The 16,424-nt window shown below is 43.5% G+C and overlaps 1 long non-coding RNA gene across 1 annotated transcript in view; it reads left to right on the forward strand.

Annotated features, from left to right (window-relative positions):
• Positions 1 to 6,160: 6,160 nt before the first annotated feature.
• LOC306913117 overlaps positions 6,161 to 16,424 on the forward strand; it is a 42,801-nt gene continuing 32,537 nt past the window's right edge. Inside the window, exons 1-2 of the long non-coding RNA XR_013788487.1 lie at positions 6,161 to 6,386; positions 8,272 to 8,651. This is a non-coding gene — a long non-coding RNA (uncharacterized lncRNA). The remainder of the gene's footprint in view (positions 6,387 to 8,271; positions 8,652 to 16,424) is intronic.

Here is a 16,424-nt window from a genome sequence, read left to right on the forward strand (position 1 = left end):
ACGAGGTGCAATCTGTAAAAATGAGTAATGACCACGAGGCCCTGGCAAGCTAAGCCTCTGGTCTGGTCCTACACCCTCCATCACAGCTCTGACAAATTCAGCCGCCTTGTTAGGGCAGACAATCAGCCATGTAATTGTGGTGTTATGGCTTATGGCTATATTAGCCATTTTAACCAGTTCTGGAACACCCCTAGTCTATACAGAGACCTCTTACAACCAAACAATAAAGGCGTGCACGTTTTGGCCCAAAACATCTCCCTCCACCTACAGTAGTCATTCCTCGGGTATGAAATGACTATTACATCACCCATAGTCAGTTATTCTCATCTCTCTATTGAGAATCCATCAGCAAACTACTGCTTGAAGACGTGGTACTATCTCACCCCCAACCTGCACCTTAAAGAGCATAGAGGACATGGAGGATACCCCCCTCCCCCCCCCCTCCCCCTTTCAGAAACATTTCACTGACATACAAGCTCTGCCCTATAAATGTGCTCCTTTACAAGGCACAACTCCCCCCAGGACATGAGAGTTCACTGACTGAGGCAAGTGGGTCGGTTCATTATTATTTTTTATATATTATATATTTTATTTATTTTAGTTCGGAAACCTGCTCTCAAAAAGTTATTTTAAAGTGGGACTGGGTTTAAAAGGTGAGCTTGTTCCACTTAGGTTGAATATTCTTACATTTTTGCATAGGCTGGGTCCCTGAACCAGTAACCTCTGATCCAATTCACTGGTAGATATTTTTTTTCTCCCCACAACTCAATGCTGCATATAGTTGAAAGAGCTCTTTCACAAGAAGCTAACCTTGTAAATGATTATAGATTTTCCAAGGCTTTTGTATGTATACATTATGTTTTGTGTGCATTTATATGTGCCTGCATGCGTACATGTGTACTTCTGTGGACATGTCAATTCAACTGGCTGCTGAGAAACTAATCCATGCCTTTTCATAGAAGTAGATTAGTGCACTGCAGTGCTCTCCATATTTAGCTCCTCAAAAGACAATAGAGATTTTCCAACCCATTCAAAACACAACAGCTAGACTTACTTACTTAGACTTAGTTCCTCCCGTTGCTATTGGAACATTGTGATTGATTCACACCTGCCAAACGAAGCGCACTTTCTGACAATGTGCAGCAGGATTAATTTTAATCGCAGTAAAGCTTTCTGGTGTGAATGTCACCTAAATGACCTTGAGCACCGGTCCTTGTAAATGATTGTAAATGTAATACACAAGTGAATACTTGTGCATTATACGCCTGTTGTACAGACAAGGCCAGTCAGTTTTTCCCTCAATGTGTTAAATCTTTGAAAGATGTGTTCAGTGCTTTGACAATTGTGGTTAAACAAGATTCAAAAACCATATCTTCAAATATTTTCCATAAATCATTCACACATCATTGGAAAGCTTACATTCTGTACTTTCATAATCTGCAAAAAGCTGAAAAATGACCATGTATAGGTGAGTTGTGGCACAAAGCATTGTAACCAGTCTGCAGACCAGGGCACAGGGTTGAATGGCTAGGTGGCATTTAACCTATTAAAGCCACTATGGAAGAAATGCTTACTTTGATTTCCCCCAGGCTTTTTGCTCTCTGAGCTGAATGAAAATGCCTCCTTTTTGGCACATGCGGTAAAAGGTCTGACCGCACGCACGCACGCACGCACGCGCGCATACACACACACACACACACACACACACACACACACACACACACACACACACACACACACACACACACACACACACACACACACACACACACACACACACACACACACACACACAAATGCACGCACACCTACAAAGTACACATTTTATAGGTTTAGCTTACAGTCCACAAACTTTGAAGGTTGAAGATATTGCTTCATTACTGAATGACCTTGCCTGCATTGCTGGGTTTGATGGGGATTTAATGCATCATGACAAAGGGATAGCTCATTATGCACAGGCCTGCCTGAAAGTGAAAACAATACCACACTGGCATGATTCACACAGTAATAAATACATAAAAACGATATGTCTCTCTTCTCAATCCATAGAGATAATTGAAGCACACATTTGGTTTTACTGTCTGTATGCCTCCACAAACCCATGACTCACAGATCGTGATCACATTCACAAGTTTGGGGCGTAGGGATGGACAGATGGACGAACGGACGGACAAACATAATACAATCAGCCATAAAAACACAATTGTAGCCTATCCTTATGTAACATCCACCTAGTAATTCCAAAACATACAGGTTTATTCATGTGGCATCCTGAACTGAAAGCTCTGATCGCTAATGGCACATGAGCAGTGGATGATTCTCTGGGGTGAGGCGAGCAGATGTGCTTTGAGTCCTGAAGCGCTTTGAGTTTGCTTTGCAGACATGTGTTATTAGGGTTAAGGGTTACTCTGCTATTCATTTGTGCACACATGTTTCTGGGGCATGTGTGTGCATGAATAACGTGTTGATGTGGCAAAGAGACAGTTACTGGGTTTCCATTTAATGCATTTAGTGCATTTATCCACCTTTCCATGAACTACTCTTATGTGATAGGAGGAGATGACTCAGTACATAACATGTTGTTGTTGTTATACATTCATTATTGTGATTCTCATCATATGTTAGAGCAGAGGGTGTGCAATCAGTCTGGAATACTATTGAATTATTCATGATGAATCACAATGAATGACATTAAGTTACACACATTGGGTCCGTATTTACCAGTATAGACGTTCTGCCATCTGTTGCGCACCTCATTAGGCCTACTTACCAGTAAGACGCCCTGAGGGCGAGAAGCGACCTCCAAAGCTTCCAAAGTTTTCAGGAGTGGCCCGTTTTGTACACAATGCAAATCATTAACACAGTGTCCGATTGCGATGAAACTGTGCACGTATATTCCCACTAGGCTGAGGAAGAAATGCCACTTTTTTCCAAAAACGATTCTATCCTGGTGGAGAGTGGAGACCTGTGTCCGGAGGAGCACTTTTTTCTAGTTGTGTCATCTTAATTCATTCTATAGCCCTAGAATTAATGTGTTTGGATTTGGGCAACACAAATTGTGCAACATCGATAGAGTCGACGAGTCGTACAAGTTAAATCTGTTGGAAAAAGTGTTTCCATCTAATCCCCCATTTGTCTGTTTCATTTTTCGATAAAGCCCCAAAATCCAACTCCTTCAAGCGAGAGAGATTCCAAATAGCCTCAACACATGTAAAGCCCCAGGCTATTATCAATAATTTAGTGGGCTTAACAGTATGGGTCAGTGCTCATGCACAAAACCTTTCAAGACAAACTGTGGTAGGATAACTTATATTTAAGTCAAATAAACGTTACACATAGATCCTGTCACTGTGTGATGGCTGTCCTAATTGTCTCCACCAGGCAGAAGGCATGGGGAGAGAGTATGTTTTGCTGTGTGTGTGTGTGTGTGTGTGTGTGTGTGTGTGTGTGTGTGTGTGCGCGTGTGTGCGCGTGTGCATGTGTGCGCGTGCGCGCGCGCGCGCGTGTGTCTGTTAACAGTTCCGATGCCACATTTTGCACACACACTCCCTGGATGCCAACGATGAACCTCTGCCCCCGGCCGACCTTTGTAAAACACATTTTTTTTTATATTACTACTCCAGATTCTGTCCAAAAATCCCACAAATCGTTACACAGTATCTCTAGAGCAGGGGTTCCCAATTTTTTTTGGACCAGGTACCCCTTTTGGGGTAGACATTTTTCCAGGTACCCCCTCATCTGAAGCGGCCGCAGAAACCTTTCAAGTGTCCTGAGTCTTTTTGTTGTTTCTGCAGCATGCGTCCTGCTGTTACTGTTTGGGGTCACGACAGGTTGACTGTAGTTTTAGTAATCATGTCAGCTATTGGCCCAAAGCAAACATGGGAGAAACACAATGAACAACACAAAAAATAAGTTTATTGCGCAACTTGGCAGAAATGACCAATAATCTGGGAATTATTTCGGGTACCCCCTGGCTATGCGTTGCATACCCCTGGGAACCGCTGCTCTAGAGTATCTCTAGAGTCGGATCTGTCCGATATTTCATATTCCATCATAATTGGCTAACATTGGCTTTCAAAGTTTGCAGGATTGGCCCGTTTTGAACAAAAAGCCTCAAATCATGAACGCATCGTGCAATTTACGTGAAATCTTTCACAGACGTTAACTTCCTACTAGGCTGAGGAATATTTGCCAAAATTGCCACCCTTTTCACATTGGCCTGTAATAGCGCCACCAACAGGTGGATTTTTGCAAAACACATTTTTGGAACAAAATCAAATCAAATCATCCAATTGCCATCCAAGGCGTGAGAAGAAATGGCACCCTTTTCACATTGGCCTATTATAGAGCCACCAGGACGTCACAACCTGACCTGGCCTGTTGGAGACCTGTGCCCCGAGGGTCGAGGGGCACTTTATCTAGTAATCTGTGATACTGTCGAGGACAGACGTTTACACTCAGCAAAGGATAAGTCCTTTATGTTCTCTGTAAGTGGGCACTGGGACTCTGGCACTAAATGAGTTAAATAACATTGTAAAGTATGCTTTTAGCTGTAATAATAAATTATTATCATTATTATTATTATTATTATTATTATTATTATTATTATTATTATTATTACATCCAATATGCATAAAGAGCATACAGCCAAGAAAGCTTTCATCACATGCAAACACAGCTACACAAATGCATATTACATAGAGGGAAATTACACATCACTGCCCAGTAAATAACACTGTCAGTCTAATGGTCCCCCGATGTTGTCTACATACATATGTGTGATTGCAGTGCTGGGCTCCACTGGGAGCTGCCTGCACATTGGATTAGCAATTTTCCATCAGCTATAGCGCTGCATGATAAATCATTCAGCATTTACTTGCCAATCTGTAATGCCTGTCATATAACATTTAAATATATTTTTTGTCCTGGCTATAGCCATACACAATTTATTATTATCTTGTCTTTTGGACAAATAGAATAAATGCCAATGTCAGTTTTCATGAAATGGGCATGTGGACGTGTGTCAGGTCACAGGTGTATGATAAGTTTGGCTTCCTCAGCACTTCAATTGTCCTTATCTCCCAGTGGAGCTACATCAGCATTGATTTTAATAGCAAAACAGCACTCTGTTGTACCACTAAAGAACTAACGGTACATTGCAAAGATGCTTACTGTGCATAATGAAAGCATGACGTATGTATGACTGTAGGTAGGTAGGTAGGTATAGGTAGGTAGGTAGGTAGGTAGGTACTAGGTAGGTAGGTCTAGGTAGGGACATGCTGGGCTTCTGATTCAGCCTGAGAAATGGAGTTGGAGAGGCCCTTCGGCCTCTAATTCAGCCTGGGAAAGGCACACTGCTGAATTATATAGGCCTATATGAAAAATACATATATCTTATTTATTTTATTTTTAAATAAGGAAGTCAAGGAAGTGAGAGAGAGAAGCCAAAACGGTCAAACAAAGTACTTAACGGCATCTGCGCCAAATTAAATTTCTCCCACGTTCCCGTTGTCTCCTATAGCCGCTTTATGCATCTTTTGAAACATCTCACCACCACCACCAGGCCGCAGCACGGCCTGAACGGAGAGTATGTACATCTGCCTACCATAGAGCGTGGAATAAATGCACAGGGACCCTACGTAAAGTGAGGTCCAAACTTCAGAAAAGCTTTACGGAGGGTTCCGAAAGGGGCTATGAGCCTATATGACACAGTATGGCAGCCCCGGCCCCCAGTAGGCCTCCTTCACATTCAGTAGATCCTGCGATCTTCTGTGGCCAGATGTAATTTCCTGGGGTCTATTAGGACTATAGTAAATAATAAAAAATACATTTCCATAATATTTTGTAAAAAAATATATAAACATATTTAGCCCCATGTTCGAATGCCCCCGCCCCCCTGTCAAAAACAGCTAAAATCCCTAAAACGAAAGAAAGCAGCAAATGAAAAAAAATGAACACTCATCTTTTACTTTCTCTAATAACAATCTAAAACATGAACCTAGGTTGAAAAAAAGTTGTCCTTTAGTTTAAATGCTGAATAAATCCTTCACAAAAATTCCACTCCAGTGAGTGAATTGGTAGACACTCCCTGAGCACTGAGCAGGCTTCAAGCGCACGCTTTTAAATCGTCCGGTAGCCACGCCCCCTCCCCTTCCCCACACAGCTGCTGCAAACAACAAACATACACATGAGCTCCTTTAGGTTCAGTAAAAAGAGTGAAATAAACAACTTATAATAACTTTACACCTCATGGAAGTTGAGTAGAGTAGTCTGGTTTGTTAGGACGTGAAAACTGCTCGGACAGTTTGAAAGAGGTTTTAATTAATCTTCATAACAAGCTGCGGTCGATTTGTTTTGAGTTTTTATTCTGCACAAATCTGCATGAGGTGAGTTATAGCTACCTACAGTACGCTGTGTGCGTGTGTGTGTGAGTGAGTGAGTGAGTGAGAGCGAGGGAGCGTGAAATGAACAAACATAAATGTGCTTGAAGTGCTGTGTGCATGACACAATGTTTTGTTTGGGCTGTCACAGCACCGCACATCCTTGTATGAAACTTCAATGTACCAATGATGGTTTGAACTGTAATACGTTTGGCACCTAACTACTCCTACACACTTTAACTTAGAAACTCCATTCAAACTTGATATGTTCGAGCTTACTGTGGAATCGTGCGGGTGTAGGCCTACATGAATATTTGAAATGTTTTGTCGTTTTTTAGATATTTAAAACAAGTGATTCAACTTTGGATCCTCCCTATTCCTTCATACTTTCACGGAGAAACTCAATGCCACCTTACTGTGGACATGCACGCTTGAGATTATTACTTTGAAATAATTGCACTTTTCGAAATATATAACTTCAAGTGCTCAGCCTCAATGCATTGTCAGCCTCAATGCATTGTCAAAGGCCATGGCCATTTAAAGGGTAGCAAGTAGCTACAGCAAAGAACACAAATCCATATCTTTTACAATGCTCTTGTCAATGCTCTCGAGTCCATGGGTTTCACAGAGCAGCTCTGCTCCTAGCCCCTTTCGGGACCCTCGGTTACCTTTTCTGATTTTTTGACGGCGGTACCCTAGGGTCCCTGATCAGTTATTCCACTCTCCATAGGACGCAGATTTACCTTCTCTCTGTTCACGGAGACCTGCTCGGTCGCTAGAGTGTTGGTGAGATGTTTCAAAGATGCATACAACAGCTTTAGGAGATTTTTTTTTTGAAATTTTGCTTCGCTGAACTCCTCTCTTCCTTGACTTCCTTGTTGACTTTCCATTGTACCGCCTCCCGAGCAGCGACTGGCTAGCTGCACGTCCTAGTTACTGCCTCTGATTGGCCGACCGCGTACATGCAGGATGTTTATAATGCTGTTGTGTCGTGGGAGGCGGGACATGGGAAGTGAGGAAGAGATAATTTCAGCGTAGCAAAACTTAAAAAAAAGATTACAAATACTTAACGGCAATGGCGGTTAATGCCGTTTCGCACACGTTGCGGCGGTCTCTAGCTCTGGTCCATAGCTCTAATGCGTTGCATTTAGAGCTATGTTACTCTCGACTTCCGCCGCTCGCATGAATGCAGACCAGCCTCTCGTCTTTAGCGTAAATGAAAAGAACGTTTTTGCTACTCACCAAAACAAAGGCGGGTTGTGTCATTAGAAAGCCTACTTTCCTTAGTGGAAGCACTCTGAGCCCCCCACCACACGTATAAACGGTACTTTTTGGCCAGAAAGGGATTTCTTTTCACCGGAGGAAAAATATTGTCTATGAGGCAATTCTCTGGGCAATATCGATAGAGGGCGCATTGGAGTAACTAAAAGTATTTTTTTTCCGTTTATACGTGTGGTGGGGGGCTCAGAGTGCTCCCACTAAGGAAAGTGGGTGGGTGCCTGCCTTGCTGGGTATGAGCACGAAAACAGCATGGTTGTTTTTCACCGCCTGTGCGCAACCTAACACACACACACAAACAAACACGCACATATTAACTGTATATATGATGATTTCGGGTGTGCCAGTACAGTAACAGTACAGTACAGTAGAGGGTACAGTAGAGGGACCGGCACACTCTGTCATTTCTCTACCGTTTCGGACGCGGGGCGGCTCGCCTGAACCGGGCCGGCACCCTGGGTGCGTTCCCACACGGAGTGCACCACTCACTTCACACGGGTGCGATTTTTTTTTACATCACCAAGTTTGCACGGGTCTGCTCTCCAATGTATTCCAAAGATCTAAGATGTGTGATTTTGAGTTAAGACCATTAATATCAACCCCAACTCCACAGGTACTGTACACGAGCCAGGGTGATGACCCCAAACCCCTAAGCTCAGCTTCTTCTAAGCCCTGAGTCCATTCTCCTGTGACATGCTGTGAATGCTGGACCCTAAGAGCCTGCTCTAAATCCCTGACTACTGCACTACACCAGAATGCAATGTGCAGTACTAAAACATCCAAGGCTGAGTGAGAAGATTGAGAAGCGTGAGAAGATGGCAGCCAGGAGAATGAGGCTGGTCGGTGCCATTGATACTGGGAGGAAAGTACTGGCCAGCTAGCCAGATGTATGGAGGATGGAGATGACTGGAGACGCCGCTGGAGGGCTCATCATGAATTAAAAAGAGCCGGAGGCTCTATGGGTTCCACAGTTTGAATTCAGTTTCAATTAAGGTAAGATTTATTTATTTTTTATTTTTTGCTTCTTTGCTGCTTGTGCGTGCGCACGCACACGCACTATTGCTGTCATTTTGAAACCTAATGACTGGGTGGCAATGAAACATGTTGATGTTGAATGCTGATGTGAATCTACAGTTTGTATATGTTATATTGTATCTGCTGTTGAAGGTATGCGAGTTGTGACAGGGAACAGCATGTGTCTGTGGCTCTCGATCACTTAATAATCCTATGAGTTAATTGGCTATTTCCTTTTGGTTTGAGCTAGATATTTTGATCTTTATAACAGCCATCAATTCCAAAAACGGAAGACTGATAAACAGTAGGTTGTGTTGTGTTGTGGTGGATCGTTGTGAGTCGTCTGTGATGTAGGTTTTCAATGTAATGGGTCCCGGGACCCAGGGGTGGTCTTTTAGAGTCTTTTATAGGTCCCAGGGACATTTTATGATTCCCACTTCAACTATGTTAGGAGTCTCTTTTTTGCCGATGATGGACCCACCTGACACAATAGTCCCAGGTTGCTCTTAGGTCGCATTCACACCAGCATGCTATACTGCGATTCAAACGAATCCTGCTGTGTATTGTCAGAAAGTGCACTTCGTTTGGCATGTGTGAAGTTGGAGAACGGAGAAGGCATATTTTATAGCGCAAAGATGTCCTGTTACCGTGTTTAGACGTGGTCAAAGGAGACCGAAGCCCTCATCAAGTATGGTCAGACGAGCACATTACAGAATATTCTGTCTGTCTGTGTAAACATGGAGGGCTGTCACTGTGTGTGGGACTGTGGGGATCCGAGTGGAGACTCATCTTGTTTAAATATAAATACTTCAAAATAAATACACATGTTTAGCTCAGCATCTGTATAGCTAACATGGCATATGCATAATACTAATACATAATACATTAATGGGACGTACAGATTGTTAACTTCGGATAATTTTGCGCTCCAGTCTCCACTGTGCCTCGGCCATGTGCCCAAAAGAACAGTGGCGCACGCGCACACACACACACACACACACACACACACACACACACACACACACACACACACACACACACACACACACACACACACACACACGTCCAGTCCCCGACGACACACTACATCCACGTTATTACCCTCACTTTACGTCCTCAAGTCTTAACTATTACTAAGTATTAATAAGTACATTTTCTAACACCAGTTTATGAATTGAACACATTGATAACATTCCCTGCAGTCACTGCTGCGGTTGACAGCGTAGTGTGAAGGCAAACGCAGCAAAGTACATTTGCCCAGTCGCATCGAGTCTACCGAAGTAGAGGTGTGCTGTGTATGCGACCTTAGTCAGCATGATGGATGGCATTGGTGGTCAGTCAACACTGAAAACAAGATACAAAGATCATGAGCTCCTCATCTAACACTGTAACGTACAGAACACATGCTGACATGCAAAGACAGGATTTGCCTCTGACTGAAACATCCAAGTTCTAATTGGCCATAATGCTGAAAGAGGACAAAGGAGTTCTTGTTCTCTTTCAGCGATCTGGCTCTGCAGGAGTGGGGGGGGAAATCAACACATAATCATCATCATCAACAACAAACACAACTGATGTTCAGCCCTCTCAATATTTCATTGACAGAGGCCAGCTCTGAAGCATGGTCCGCTGTCCAAAATGCACACGGGTCCAGAAGGGCTTCAGCTACAGCTGGTCAATCTCTCTCTCTCTCTCTCTCTGCAAACCATGCACAGACACACCATCACACCTACACACACACAGGCAATTGAGGCAAACACGGGCTTGCACTGCCTTGCAGACAAACAGCACATGTGCATGCAGCCATGCACACATACAAACACAACCCCAGGCATGTCCATGTACACAGACATCATTTGTACGTCACATGAATGCGGCGTACAAAGACATACTACACATCACTACAATACATTCATGTACCCTACTAAGGTGTGCTACACTGCACATGCATGCAAACGCACGCACACCTACCTTGCGCAATCACACACACTAATAATCTCCACATGGCACACGCACATTGCCAGTCGGATATTGATTTGATATGGAGAACATATTATCCAACAATAGCAACCCTTGTTATTTCAAAGCAAACCCCACAAAAACAATCTTTTCTGTTGAAAATGTCTCTCGCCATTTCTTCACTTTAGTACAATACTTTACAATAAGTTATTAGGCCTGTCAATGTTTTCACTAGCCTACATTTCTCTCTCTCTCTCTCTCTCTCTCTCTCTCTCCCTCTCTCTCCATTTGGCAAAAACAACACTATAAGCCATTATCAGCCTGCCATGGGAATCAATGTGGCTCATAACATGGGTTCGCAGAGTACAGTGCTGAAGCAAAACATGAGACTGAAAACATTTTAATATCATGAAGATTCACCTTCTTGGTACAGTATATGTGCAAATGGTCGTCTGCATTTAAATTACAATTGTTTCCAGGTACACAATGGCATGTTATGACGATAATAGCAACGTGCGTGCTTTTTGTTCAGTTAAGTGCAGTGAAGTCTGACATGACGCTGATCGTGGCTGTTCAACATCACCCATGACTGCTAATTGACAATGACAAAACTACAGGTATTTCAGTGTCAGAGCAACTATGGTTATTATTTCTGTTAGGACTGGAGTTAACAGTCATTTCATAGAAACTGCAGATTTGTTTCGAAATCAATGTATTTGTTCATATGCAGGGGTGCTGCTCATTATTATTTTGGGCTAGTGGGTGGTGGTGGTGTGTGGGGGTACGGACGTTCCTATTCTGCCACGTTATGCTGCATTCATGTTGCATCTGCGAGATGCAAAAGATACAAAGATGCAAAGCTACACTGTATTTGTAGCATTAAGCAGCAGGAGGATCCCTTTAGCAGCAGGTGCTCGTTTATCATTAGCACAACCACTACAAACATTACTCACCTAATGCTGCAGTCTCCATGTTTAAGTAATTCCAATGTGTGTAACCTACATTGTTTAAGTGACAGATGCATGGTTTTCATATTGTAAATATGGTCGCTAATGTACGTGGCGACTAGCACACTGGACCGCTCACCATAACTTTCCTTTCAGTTTCAAAAACTGTCATCGTAGCTTGTTTGACTTCCTCATCAAAATAAGAGCCACTTGTAATGACTAGTCAACACTAGTTTTATTTCTAAGTCTACTTACAGGACGTTAATATCACTTTTGATGCCTTTGAGTTTGATCTGCCACGCAGCAAACATTTTGACGACGCATGCGCACTGGCGCACCAGTAATGTCCACCGCTGTTCATATGCCATCCCAAAACATTAGCTGAGAGATACAGTGTAGATGCAGGAGGACTTTTTTAAGGGGCACTTGTAGAATTGTTTGCCGTAACATAGTGGGACATTTCTCCAAGCTGCGTTCAGTGTATGTATTCAATGTGACTGTACTGTACAGCAGTTTACATTGCAGTCTGTCTATTCAATGCAGAGTAGCAAAAACGAGTTCCAGCATGTGTCTTACACCAGAAACTAAACATATACTGCTTATCCAAGAGGGAATTGCTGCATGACCTGGGGAAAGGTTGGGCTTATAGGCTTTAGGCAGTAGTACTAGTCAACTCGACTACAACCACTACAGATGTGCTATTTACTTAAAATATTATGTATACTACTAGAATTTCGCGGGCCTTCGGCCCGCTCATCCCAGAGTTGCGTTGCCCCGCGTTGCGATACAGAAGTCCACAGATACAGAAGTCCACAGTGAGACGCGTTTTATGCAGCTGTTTTGTGTTGCAGCGCGTGCGCGCGCGCGCGCGTGTAGTGTTGTTGTTCTTATCCATAACAATAAATGGATCAAATATGCTCTATATTAGTTATGTATAGATTTAAAGCAGTGGCTGTCAAAGGTGTGATCCAGGGACCCTCATGGTTCCTTGAGGGGGTTCCAAATGGACCCATTATAGGTCTGTAACTCTGAGAGTGTACAAATGGAACCAAGTGGACCCTACAGGTCTGTAACTCTGAGAGTGTACAAATGGAACCAAATGGAGTCTTTTATAACGTTTAACTCTGATACTGTACAAATGGAATCAAATGGGACTCTTATGGGTCCATTTGGTTGTACTGTCAGAGTTATGGGGGTCCTTGAAATTAAAAAGGTTGAGAACCTGTATGCAATGGCTTATGTCTTGTAAAAAGAGAGACCAGCCTATTCTCCAAACCCTCATATCTTATGCTTTGCTAGGTTGTACAAATTAATATTGGGTCAATATAATTTGCAGGACTCACGTGTGTGCTCTCTGTCTCTCTCGCTCTCTTCTCTCTCCTCCGTCTCTGGGGTGTGTGGGGGGGGGGGGGGGGATTAGTTGCGCTGCCTGCGACAGTGCTATACTTGTCCAGCAGCGGTGCAGAACCGAGAGAGTGACACATTCTTTTGGATGTAAAGTGCGCAACTTGTAGCTTTAAAGTTCGGATTGTGTAGTCGCACCGGTGGTACAAAGTGAATGTTACAACTGGCACGGTGATGTTGTAAGTCGCAAATGCGAGTACCTATTCGCACTGTCGAGCCCTGTGTAGTGTAGTGGCATTTTCGCTGCATCGCGAGGCGATCCAAATCCCCCCCCGCGCACGCACGCACGCACACACACTGTACGTAGCTGTGTGTTGTTGCAGCGCGCGCGTGTGCGTGTAGTGTTGTTGTTGTTCGTGTCCATATATATGCGCGTCGGTTTGTCCCGCTTGTACCACGCCAGGTTTGCACAGTGCGCTCAGTGCGATATTTCCGAACGTGGGCGTTGTGTGTGTGTGGGTGGGTGTGTGTGTGTGGCCATGGCTGGCCTGTGTTTTGTTGCGTGGGGATCGCCATGTGAGGGGGCTAGCCAATAAGGGCCCTGTGTTGCATGTGGAGAATAGTGTAGGTTAGTGTGTGTGGTGTAGCCGAAAGGGGTGGTGAGAACATGAGGGGGATGTAGCACAGCAATCGGTGACCCCTACATTAAGCTGTGTTGCTCCCAAGATGCAGTGCAAATGCGTGTTGTAGCAACCGTAGCCAATGGGAAAACAGGATGCAGTGTTGCCAGGTCCGCGAATTGTAAGCGAGTTGTAAGTAGCGTGTTGAATGGCAATTTTTCTGGGCTTGTTTTCATAGACGTGGCAACAAATTAGGCGGGGGTGTGGGTGCTTGTGGCGTGTTTGTGTTTATTATTGATATTGATATTGTTTGCGAGTGTGGACGGGAGCCGGCTTTAGTGGCAGTGCGATGACAATTTTTACTCGGCTGGTGTTGAGTGTGGCCGTGCGGCGCGACATGAGGAGATAGGGAACCAACGACGCGGAGGGTAAGTGTGTGACGTGTTAGTGTGTTGTTGCAGTGTGTGTTGCAGCGTGTTGCAGCGTGTCAGTGACGTAGTAGCTGGTGCCTTTTGTTCCTGTGCGTGCGCTTGGGCACATGTTTTCAAATGTATAATAGATTTCTACATGGCTCGCTGACATTTTGGTGTGACACATGGATGTTGATAGTTACCAATTTGAAGTCGAGGATTTGAACTGATTTCAGGTAGAGAGGGGTTTATAAACTAACAAGACTATAATGTGAGCTCAACCTAAAAGCTCAACCTAATAGCAAACACTGTGGTTTTATTTAAGATGTCGAATAGATTGACCCGATATCAGATTATGAAGTACTGCCCTCAGGTGGAAGAATCTATTGCTATACTGGAAATTATTGAAGATGTCACAGATGTGTTTCTCTACAAATACAAAGAGTGTCGAGACAGGTACACATGGGGGCATATAAAATAAATAGGTGGAGAGAGATATACAATTATACACACACTCACGCGCACATGCATGCACCCTGAAAACATTAGGGAACCTCTTCTCTAAATATCACGAAGCCAAAAGGGATTTCACGTCCACCCATAGGAGGTGTCGCAAATGTTACAAATGTCTCTGTTACCATATCAGGCACAGAAATGGTCTTGTGAGTCATGTGACAATGACCTTCAAGCAGGGTTTGACACTCCATACTGTTTGCATGCCATTGCAAAGAAAATACTATTCAAATCACAGCCACAATTAAATCTAGCATGAGTCACATAATAGCCATGGTGTATGCACTTAGGTGGCACTTATATTGTGACTATGACTGTATTGTTAGATACTTTCAGTTTCAAAAACTGTCATCGTAGCTTGTTTGACTTCCTCATCAAAATAAGAGCCACTTGTAATGACTAGTCAACACTAGTTTTATTTCTAAGTCTACTTACAGGACGTTAATATCACTTTTGATGCCTTTGAGTTTGATCTGCCACGCAGCAAACATTTTGACGACGCATGCGCACTGGCGCACCAGTAATGTCAAATGTTACAAATGTCTCTGTTACCATATCAGGCACAGAAATGGTCTTGTGAGTCATGTGACAATGACCTTCAAGCAGGGTTTGACACTCCATACTGTTTGCATGCCATTGCAAAGAAAATACTATTCAAATCACAGCCACAATTAAATCTAGCATGAGTCACATAATAGCCATGGTGTATGCACTTAGGTGGCACTTATATTGTGACTATGACTGTATTGTTAGATACTTTCAGTTTCAAAAACTGTCATCGTAGCTTGTTTGACTTCCTCATCAAAATAAGAGCCACTTGTAATGACTAGTCAACACTAGTTTTATTTCTAAGTCTACTTACAGGACGTTAATATCACTTTTGATGCCTTTGAGTTTGATCTGCCACGCAGCAAACATTTTGACGACGCATGCGCACTGGCGCACCAGTAATGTCAAATGTTACAAATGTCTCTGTTACCATATCAGGCACAGAAATGGTCTTGTGAGTCATGTGACAATGACCTTCAAGCAGGGTTTGACACTCCATACTGTTTGCATGCCATTGCAAAGAAAATACTATTCAAATCACAGCCACAATTAAATCTAGCATGAGTCACAGAATAGCCATGGTGTATGCACTTAGGTGGCACTTATATTGTGACTATGACTGTATTGTTAGATTTTGTTCTGATAGATACAAAAAGCCCCGGTCAGAATAAGCATATTGTTGGATCAACCGGCATGCCTTTAAAAATGTGCTAATGGCATGAAATAATGCAAGCCTCTCAGAGGGTTGCCATGGTGACGGACAGTGGTGCAGTGTCTTGGTGGGAGTCATGACCACACAAGGCAGGACGTGAGCCTCTACGCTGCTAACCGCTGCCCCTCCTCACCTTTCTAACAACCGCCCCCTCTCCCCTCCCGAGGCTTTGGACCCGGACCCAGCGTTCTACAACCCTGACCCTTGCCGACCCACATTTGCGGAGGCACACAAGTATATGTAAGTAACACAGGCGGCGTGCCGGTGGTGTTTGTCGCTGACCCTGCCCTAGGGCTGGGTCAGATCACCCAAATGCTATCAACGGTTGGCGAGATGGGGGAGGGTACAGCCCGCTGCATCAGCTGTAAATAATATTCTCCGAACACTGCGAACAGTAGACAAAAAGTGGGAGAGATGTGTGGCAGAGGCAGGCTGTTGTTCAAGCAGCTATAATGGACATATTAGTTTTGAGTGTACTAAACCAAGCATATATTTTTGCATTTCTAGTCTAGGATAAATTTCCCTATGGCATTTAAGTGCCATCATCCATTCCGAACGCTATATAGCCTCCAACCGTATTTAACAATTTTGACAATTGAGAATTCATGCATTAATTAAAAGTTCCAACACCATTTTATTTGTTTCATTCTTATCTTTATGATGAGGATTTCTTTTTTTATGGCAAAACTACAGTAATA

This window comes from Electrona antarctica, assembly GCF_951216825.1.
Source record: "Electrona antarctica genome assembly, chromosome: 20".
Classification (NCBI taxonomy): domain Eukaryota; kingdom Metazoa; phylum Chordata; class Actinopteri; order Myctophiformes; family Myctophidae; genus Electrona; species Electrona antarctica.